Source organism: Leopardus geoffroyi, chromosome A3, assembly GCF_018350155.1.
Source record: "Leopardus geoffroyi isolate Oge1 chromosome A3, O.geoffroyi_Oge1_pat1.0, whole genome shotgun sequence".
NCBI lineage: Eukaryota > Metazoa > Chordata > Mammalia > Carnivora > Felidae > Leopardus > Leopardus geoffroyi.
Window position 1 is genome coordinate 135919437 of NC_059336.1, and position 10273 is coordinate 135929709.

At 48.8% G+C, this 10273-nt stretch overlaps 1 long non-coding RNA gene across 1 annotated transcript; it reads right to left on the reverse strand.

The window, feature by feature from the left end:
- Nucleotides 1–7201: 7201 nt before the first annotated feature.
- LOC123579795 lies at nt 7202–9446 on the reverse strand. Its single transcript, XR_006702959.1, has 3 exons — nt 9125–9446; nt 8731–8917; nt 7202–7522 (listed from the first exon to the last, which is right to left on the reverse strand). It is a non-coding gene; the product is annotated as an uncharacterized LOC123579795 (long non-coding RNA).
- Between the last annotated feature and the right edge of the window lie 827 nt (nt 9447–10273).

A 10273-nucleotide genomic window follows, 5' to 3' on the forward strand; every position in this document is an offset into this window, starting at 1 on the left:
AGTGTGCGTTGAAAGCAGAACATGTTAGTGTTAGTGAATTGGGAAGCGTGGTTCCTGTTTTGGGATTGCCCGAGAGTTTGAAGAACCCCAGAATCTAGGCAAGAGAGGGGAGTGGATTCACAGAGAAACAGAGGCAGAGAGGCGGTCTGGGCAAGTGCTCAGGGGCTCAGTGCTAGCTCCTGGGAGGCTGAGTCCTTTTTACCGCGTGCGTCCCTTATTGGTTTCCAAGCCCCACGTCCTGTACCTCCTGGGAGGCGCTGCTGCGGGCACGTCTTCACAACTGGCACAGAGCTGGGCTGAGCACCAGGCTCAGTCCTGTCTCCCCAGAAACTAACTTTACATGTTTCCCCCAGGTCATCGTCGGTCTGAAAAGGAAGAGTCATGAGTCAGTACTTCCTAAGTACTTCCTAAGCTTGTCTCCTGGCATTGGCCCTTGGGACTTGGTGTGGGCGATGTCCCTTGGAATCCAGGAGCTAATCGGGGAGCGGGATCCAGAGCGCCCGCCGCGGTGGCGTTAATCTTACTGACTCTACAACAGGTATCATCGTAAGCTTCCCAGTTTTGCAGACGAGCTGATATGGCCCTTTGAGCTTTGCAAAATGTGCTTCTGGCTGCTTTTTATCTGCGCTTCTCCAGAACGTGCCGCGCGGCTGGCAACGTGCTGACTAGACACAAAGCGACTGCAGCCGGTCGAAGCCTGGTCTGCTCCCAACGGCGTGGGCTGGGAGTCCCGCAGACCCTTCAATACCAGGGGAGCCCCTCGCCCGCGCCCCCGGGGCTCCCCCCACGCCTGCCCTTCTCTCTCTTCTGCACCGCAGCGTTCAAGGCTCTGCAGCCCGGCTGCCATCTGGCCATCGGCCTCGCCTCTCTCAGCCGTCTCTTCAACCAGTTTGCAAACTCCGCTCTGGCCTTCGCTAAGCCCCTTCCTCCTTTCCTGTCCACCATGACCTTGGATCAGATCACGGCTCTTCTCAGACCATCTGAGAGATTGTTCACTGTTTTCCGGCTTTTCTTCTTCTTGCCCCAGAAACGAGCCCCTCAAGCTGCATCCCCAGTAACCTTTCTAAAACGCACATTGCCTTAGAATCAGGCAGCAGCCTCCTCTTGCCCTCAGGATGAAGTCTCAGGCTTGGTCCTGTCCCTCGCAGTAGGCCTACGTCAAGCTTTATACTTGAATGAATATTAAATTATGGCTTCCCGCACACGCACACACACGCGCACACACACACACACACACACACACACACAAATCCATGCCCCTCTATCTTGTGTGTTGTTCCCTTTATGTGGATTCCCACCACCTCCCCCCGACTGTGTTAGTATTCGGAGTCTGTTTCTTCCTTTGAGACTCAGAGTAGCTGTTCTCTCCTCCAGGAAGCCCTCCCTGAACCCAGGTGGGCAGATAGTCCCTCGTCTGAGTTTCTGTAGCACCGTGTTTATTTATTAATGTAACATTTGCCGTTTCATACAGGAATTATTTCTTGATGCCTTTCTGTGCTCTGGTGTACTATGAGCTCCCCACCGGCCAGGCTGCATTCCAGATATTTTGGAGTTTCCAGAACCTGTTATAAAAACTTTTGACAAAATGTTTATTCATTTTTGAGAGAGAGAAAGAGAGAGAGAGACAGAGGCAGAGCGAGAGGGGGACAGAGACCCAAAGCGGGCCATGCACTGGGAGCCTGATGCGGGTCTCGAACTCACGAACCGTGAGATCATGATCATGACAGGAGATGAAGTCAGATGCTTAAGTGAATGAGCCACCCAGGCGCCCCCGAAGTAAACTTTTTAAAGCCTAAGTCTTCCGCCTGGATACATCTTCTTTTATGAGGAGGGAGGTTACAAAGCGAAGTAGCATTTCTTGCCGGAAATATTTCCCTTGACTTTCACACAATTCTGTGAACTAGAAGGATCGGTTTCCTGAGCATCCAGGAGCAAACACGGGGATTTGAGCTCCACCCACGGCCAGACTCCGGGCCGCGTCCCTGACACCCACCATCATCAGGAACACTCGGTATTAATCAGTGATACTCAGGATAACCCGAGGAGCTCACTGCTCTTTGTGGAGACGAGGACACTGAGACACAGCCTCCTGGGCCACCAGACGTGTGGGCGTCAGCACGGGGGTCTCCCGCAGCTCTCCTGACCCCGGGACCTACACCCTTGACCTTGCCAATGCTCGTATTTCACTGCATTGCTCTCTCGGGCTGCGTGTTTGGGGGAAAGTCCCTAGCAAGATCACGCACATGACCACAGCCAGGGAGTTTGATTACGCTTGTGTTACTGCGTGAATGCTCAGCCAAATGAGAGATGTGTGGCAACAGATGAGAAGCCGGCCAGCAAGGGGAAGACGCATCTTTCCACTCAGCCCCCACAGGATCATTTCCCAGGGAGTGGGGAAGCTGGCTCACCAATAGGACGCCGGCCCTTCCCGCTGATGAATTCCTCCCGGAGGCAATAAATAATCTTTCCGGGCCGTGCTGATGATACTTGGAGCGTGTGGCACGTCATTATGCATATTGCCACTAGCCTCCAAGTGCTGGGGTGGAAAGTGATGTCTAATTCCATTAATCAGTGTTTTGCCACTGTCTGTGCTCTGGTGTCATTTATTATTTGAGTTGGGTTCGCACTGAGGAAAAGACATCTTTCCCAGAATCAGGAGGCGCTGAGCTGAAGGCCAGCCTGTGCCTAGAACTAGATCAGGGCCAGAATGGAAGAGCTGAGTGAAAAAGTACCTGTGACCTTTAGTTTAGAAGCCGTTCAGGGTAGAAATCACTAACGTAGGCGGCAATGTGGAGAATTTACCAATACAAGACACGTGTCCCAGATCTCCAATGCAGTAGGCAGTGGTCGCAGATTCACTGGATACCTTCGAGACGCCCTGTCCAGGCCACTGCGGAATAGCCTGCAAATGTTTCCCACGGACGCGTAAAGGGCAACAGTGGGAGTGGTCCAGCAGCAAGTCCCTTGGCCGGCCCTGTGGGTCTCAGTCACAGAGAAGTGCATCTGTATTCATTTCCTCTCTGGACTCTCCTAACAGTCTTAAGACGCAGGACCCAGCCCCTGATCGCCTCTTCTCAGATTACGAGAGCGAAGCCCTAACGGTCGTTAAATTATTTGCCAAAACCCCAGAGAGAGAGGTGAGTGTTGGAGCCGTCTCGAGAAGCCGTGGCTTGTGTCTCTTCCCAGAGTTCCCTTTCTGGCTCCGTCGGGCCGCCTTCAACTTGGAATAAACCGTTCCCGGGTCATCGGAGGAGCGTGTCTTTGCAGGACACCAAGAGGTTCCTGACTCGTGGGGAAGCGCGTGGCACTCGCCCCCACGGAGTGGTGCTTCTCTGGGGTCCATCGTGAGCTTGTGGGACGGCCTGCCTGGAGCCGCAGGAGATGCCACCTTCTCGTGGGGTGTGGGTCGTGGGCACCCCTGAAAGCAACTGTGCAGAGACCATGTCTCCTTCCAGGGGCTTGGGGAGCCCCACGCATCAACTCAAGGCATGGCAGACAGTGTGGGGCAACGCACGCAAAGACCGTGGCCAGGCACGTTGGGTTAGAACTGTGGGCCGTGCTCTCAAAAGCCTGCCGCAGGAAACACGTGGAAAGTGCCACCAGCCAGAAGCTGGGGAAGCCAGGGCTGCTTTCTGAGCCCGCGGACCCCCTCTAGGTATGAAGCCTGCACAAGCGTGTGCCTCCCACCCTTTGCAGTCATTGCTTTAGGGTTCACGGGGAAGGAAGTCCACAAGGTCCACAAAGGCACTTGGAAAAGAGAAGCTGATGAGACAGATGTAAAAATAGATTAAACGTACATGTGAACACAAGGGAACGCGTAATATTTGTTCAGAAGAAAGAAGGGAGGGCGCCTGGTTGGCTCAGTCCGTTGAGCGTCTGACTTGGGCTCAGGTCGTGAGCTCACGGCTCGTGAGTTCGAGCCCCGCATTGGGCTCGCTGCTGTCAGTGTAGAGCCTGCTTCGGACCCTCTGTCTCCCTCTCTCTCTTCCCCTTCCCCACTTGTGCTCTCTCTCTCTCTCCTCTCTCTCTTTCTCTCTCTGTCTCTCAAAAATAAAAATAAGCATTTTTAAAAAAGAAGAAATAAGGGAAATAGGAGGTGAAAGGGTAGTGTTTGTTCAAAGACTAAGCTATTACAAGTTTTTTGATAAGCTTCATCTTTATCTTTTCAAATACTGGGCACAGGGGCACCTGGGTGGCTCAGTCGGTTAAGCGTCTGACTTCAGCTCAGGTCATGATCTCACAGTCTTGGGTTTGAGCCCCGCGTCTGGCTCTGTGCCGACAGCTCGGAGCCTGGAGCCCGCTTCGGATTCTGTGTCTCCCTCTCTCTCTGCCGCTCCCAGCCTCATGTATCTCTCTCTCTCTTAAAAATAAACATGAAAAGAAGTAAAATAAAATATTGGGCACAAAAGTCTCTTGATTCTGAAAGGTTGATTTTCCCATCAGTAACTATTGGCAACAGAATTTTTGTTTTGTTGTTTTGTTTTGCACACCTCTATATGACTCTGTAAAATCTGAACGCCCTTAGGGAAGGACTGCAGAAAACAGCTATCTTACGAGTGCCTGGGAGGGGGAGACGGGGGGTGGAGGGCAGGTCAACAACACACACTTTGGCTAATTATTGTTAACATGACTTTATTTGTACTGATATTACGGTAAGATTTTGGATTTAAAAAATGTATATGTGTATATAAGTACATACACGTAGATATGTGCATATGCATATATGTTTGTAATATATAGTTCTAGATGCTCTTGTGTGTACGCACACACATGCATGCATGCACATACTTACATTATACATACCCATACATGAAGTGTGCATAGGTATATACGTGTTTTGGGGTTGATTTATTGTGACTGTGTTTTTAAAATTTTTTGGATGTTTGTTTATTTTTGAGAAAGACAGAGAGAGATACAAAGCATGAGTGGGGAGGAGCAGAGAGAGAGGGAGACACAGAACCCGAAGCAGGCTCCAGGCTCTAAGCCATCAGCACAGGGCCCGATGCGGGGCTTGAACCCACGAGCCGTGAGATCATGACCTGAGCCGAAGTCAGACACTCAACCGACCGAGCCACCCAGGAGCCCCCTGTATTGTGTTTTTTAAACTTAATATTTCCAATAAATATTTTCCCAGCATCGTGAAAAATTTAAAAACATTTAAATGACCTATTATAATAGGTTTTTACTCCTGTCACCTTATTTTATGCTGACGTTTACGCATTCGTATTCTTTTATTCTATCTTTGCTTAATAAACTACGTTTCGATGGCTTCCCCTTATTTTCTAATAGAGAAGATCTACCTATCAATTGATATGCTACTTGTAGCTATATTTAACTTTCTCGAAAAGATTTTAAAGTTGTATTCTTGTTATTAGTAGAGTTCAAAATGAAGTTCTCTCTGGAATTCCCTAGTGATGAGACAGGACCTGGACGACCCTGGCTTCCTCCTTCCGTTTCGCCTAATAGGCTGGTGTTTTGAACTCAGGTTAATAACTAGGAATCACTGTTCGCATATATTTCATAAGAATAAATTCTGGGCACCTGCAGTTACTTTCATCACCAGATCCTAGACTCTCAGGTTTAAATTTGCTTTCAGGGCTCCTAGGGATTCTTAACCATTTTACGTTTCCATTTCTAAGTCCTTAATTTGTGATCGAAACACGTCTTTAAGCAACTTTAAAGAATGGTGTAGTTAGTACTGGGGCGCCTGGGTGGCTCAGTTGGCTAAGCGTCCAACTCTGACTCATGCCATGATCTCGTGGTTTGTGGGTTCGAGCCCCACATTGGGCTCTGTGCTGACAGCTCAGAGCCTGGAGCCTGCTTCAGATTCTGTGTCTCCCTCTTTCTCTGCCCCTCCCCTGCTGGCACTCTGTCTCTCTCTCAAAAATAAACAAACATTTTAAAAAATTAAAAAAAGAAAATGGCCTTGCTGTAAAGGATGGGGGTCAGGGGCAGGGATGCCATGACAGGCCCGTGTGGAGAGCGGCTGGGGAGGATCAAGTGGTTGGGGAGCAGGGGCAGAGGTGGGTACATGTCAGGAAGCCCCCAGAGGAGAGGGAATGGGTCCTTGTGATTTCCCAGCCAGGAGCTGGTCAGCCCTGCTGTAACGTCTCAAAGAGAGTTAAGGACACTGCCACTAAAAATAAAATGTGGGCTGTCTTACAGGGCCATGCGGCACCTTCAGAAGCTGTCCCCCAGCAGCCCCTCACACAAGCCAGAAAGGATGTCCCCTCTGCTTTGTCGGGTGACCTTGTGGCAGCCTGGCCAAGAGCAGGGTGATGGGGGCACGTGCAGCCGTGAATTATCTGGGCTGGAAGCAGCCGTATACAAGGCCACACCAGGCCATAAATGAGCTTGGGTTGCTAAGGTTACTCTCTCTTCTCTGGCACGCACTGTACCCTTTCCGGCGAGGCCCCTCTTGGAGCAGCGTCCAGCCCTTCTGGAAGGTGTCCTTGCCATGGCCCCGGCTGCTGAGCCTACGGAGCCTGCAAATGGCGCCCGCCCACACCCTAGGAAAGGGCCCTGCAGGGAGCCCGTGTGGCCGCTCTGCGGGCCTGTGGCTGTGCCGCGCCTTGTCCTGCTGCCCTGGTGACAGGTCACTTGCTTTGGGATGATCAGAGCACAGACTCTTTTCCTGAGAGCTGAGTTCTGTTCCCCAGTTCTGCTGGTAGGGGCATAGGTTGGTCTAAAGCTTTTAACAAGATGTATTACATTGCTATGGCTGCCATCATAAAATACCACAGGCTTGGTGCTTGAAACAATGAGAATGGATTTCTTCACAGTCCTGGAGACGGAAGTCTAAGAACTAGGGGCTCTGCTCATGTGTCTCTCCTTGGTTTGCAAATGGCTGCCTTCTTGCTGTGTCCTCACGTGGTCTCCCCTCTGTGGGTGTTTGTCCTAATCACTTATAAAAAAATTTTTTTTTAAATATTTATTTATTCTTGAGAGAGAGAGAGCACAAGTAGGAGAGAGGCAGAGAGACAGAGGGAGACACAGAATCCGAAGCAGGCTCCAGGCTCCGAGCTGTCAGCACGGCTTGAACCCATGAACCGCGAGATCATGACCAGAGCCAAAGTCGGCTGCTTAACCGACCGAGCCACCCAGGTGCCCTTGTCCTAATCTCTTCTTATAAGGACACTAGTCAGATTACATTAGGACCCACCCTAATGACCTCGCTTTACATTGGGGGTTGGGGCTTTAACATATCAGCGTATGGGGACGCAATGGAACGAATAACAGCAACTATTCAAAGTTTTAACTACATTCATAACTTTGGACCAAGCAAGCTTACTTCTGGCAACTCCCTTTATGGATAAATCTGAGATGTAGGTAAAGCTTTAGGCACAAAGACTTCAGTGGAAATGTTATTTGCTTACTATAATGGAAGGTTTACCAGCATTCTAGTGGGGCAGCCCGTCTTGACAAAACAGTCAGTTTCAGGAGCTCCTTCCTTCAGAAGGGAAAGACGAGGGAGACAAGGTGGCGAAGTATGTTGGGGAAAGCACGTGGAGTTGCAGCAGCTCTGTGAGGGCAGATTTTGAACGGAGAACATTCTAGAGACGTTATTTAGGAAGTCGTGCTCTGCAATGTCCTATAGAAATCTGCTGCTGTACTCTTAAATGAAACCCTCCCTAACAATCCGTAGTATCGTTTGAGACTTTGGTCAACGGACTGAGAGCTTTGGTCCATGAACATCAGCTGAAGTTGACCCTAAGGTGGTTCAGCCTTTTAAAATCTACATTACTAATGTGGAAAGATGAAAAAAAAAACCCCAAACAACTAAATGCCCCAAATGTGCCACCGTTAAGAAAAATAGATCATTATAGTACCTGCATTTAAAACATTTATTGAAAATGACGTTTAGAAACTTCCTGTTGCCGGTTCCATGTATAAGATGGTAGGAAGTTGCTACTTCGCCCCAACAGTAAGTAAAAAGTTGAACGGGCTGAAAAATCCACAACTCTTGGTTCATAAGAGACGGGAGCACACGGGGCGAACTACCGTTTCCAACACCGGAGACAGAGACAAGTGCAGGCAGTCCTGACTTAATGGCATAGACGCCCAGGAGCAGAAGCTGTGGTGGGAACCAGTGCAAGGGAGGAAAACTTGACCTGTGATAGACAAGCTTGTGGAGGCTCAGTGTGGACAACACTGAGAGCTAAAAGACTCCAGGGGGACCCGGTTGAGTGTGGGGTGGGGGCACAATAGTGTGAGACTTAACCTCTAGGAGCTTGACCAGATTCCCACACTAAATACTGGAGAAAAATGTCTCCGTCTTCTGGCAGAGAAAGGGGAGGAGGTGCTCTTGTGAATACGCTAGAGCCCTCCGTTCTTCCCCAAAATGTCCAGCCTTCGGGGGAAGCTGGTCAACCACAGCTTAATCTGCAGGGCCCACCTGACCTGGGGAAGGGAAATAGCCAACTCCAGCCCCCACTGGCCATCATACCCCACCTAAAGGGGGAAGAAAAAATGAGAAGCATTTGTGACGTTTACATTCCGAGGACAAAAGATCAGCCAAGGTGTGAGATGCCACTGACCCCCTACCAGGATGGCCAAGGCTCGAACACTGGCAACACCAAATGCTGGTGAGGACGTGGGGTAACGGGAATCGTCACACACTGGCGGGATTGCAGAAGGCACAGCTGCGCGGGAAGAGAGTTTTGGTGGTTTCTTATAAAAGTACACATACCCTTGCCTTATGATCCAGCAGTCATGCTCTTTGGCACTTACCCCCAGGAGCTGAAAACTCAGGTCCACACAAAAACCAGCACACCAACGTTTACAGCAGCTGTATTCACAATGGCCCAAACTTGGGAGGAACCAAGATGTCCATCAGTAGGTGAAAAGAGGAATCAACTGGGGTCCATCCAGACAACGGAATATTGTTTACCAGTAAAAAGAAATGAGCTATCAAGCTCTGAAAAGACACGGGGTATCCTTAAATGCATGTCACTAAGTGAAAGAACCCACCCTGAAAGGGCTGTCTACACTGTATGATTCCAGCTGTGTAACTGCCTGGGAGAGGCAAAGAAAATGGAGAGAGTCAAAGGGCCAGGGATTGTTGAAGGGCATTTGGAGAGATAAATAGGCTGAGGACAGAGGATTTTTCGGGGTGTGAACATACTCTATGACATTATAATGGTGGATACATGTCCTTATATGTTTGCCCAGGTCTTCAAAATGTACAACACCGAGAGTGAGCCCCAAGGTAGACAATAGACTTTGGGTGATTATGATGTCACAGTGGGGATTCTCCGTCAGTAAAGAGTGTTCCATTCTGGTGAGTGATGTTGACGGTGAGGGAGAGGTTGTGCATGTGTAGGGATGGGGGGCGGTTCTTAGGGCATATCTATACCTTCCTGTCAATATTGTTGTAAACCTAAAACTGCTCTAAAAATAGTCTTTCAAAAATAATGATCTCTCTAAAATAAAAAAAAGGGGGGGCACCTGTGTGGCTCAGTCAGTTGAGCATCTGACTCTTGATTTCAGCTCAGGTCATGATCCCAGGGTTGTGGGATCAAGTCCTACATCAAGCTCTATGTTACAGATGGAGGCTGCTTAAGATTCTCTCTCTCTCTCTCTCTGTCTGTCCCTCTATCCCTTTCCCCTGCTTCTGCACATGCGCTCTCTCTCTCTAAACCAGACAAAAAAATAAATAAAATAAGAAAGTGATGACCGCTGTCAATGTGCACGAGAAAGAAGTGAAGATACAAATATTAAAGGAGAATGATTTTTTGAAAGCATATAAAATTAAGTTCTCTCATTTGAAAAGCGAGGGAATAGTCTGTAAGAATTGCCAATTCTGTGGTTCAGCCCAGTGGTCTTCCACACATTGAGAGTACAATAAGTTTGCAGAGATTATTTAATAAAAATATTAACATGAAAACATTTAATATGGCCAGAATGTTTTTATGAAACTGATGTATGAAAGAGGAGGAAAGATGCTTAGAGAATAATCACTTTATCAAAAAAACACTATGCACCAAAAAAGGAAGAAAATAAATCCAATGATGACCCATTAGTTCCTTTCAATCAGGGAACGCTTAGCATTTTCCCACTTATATTACTTCATATATGTATCGTTTCTCTGACGACTGTGTTGGGTACCAATTCACACAGGTCTGAATCCGAGTTCAAACAGTTCAACATTACATGTTTCATGTAATTCCATCATCTTTCATTATTGTTACGCACCGTTCAAGCTAGAACCCAGAGATAAGACACGCTGTGCTACTCGAACACAAGGAGCTTCTGTACTGGAGGAAAAGCCAGA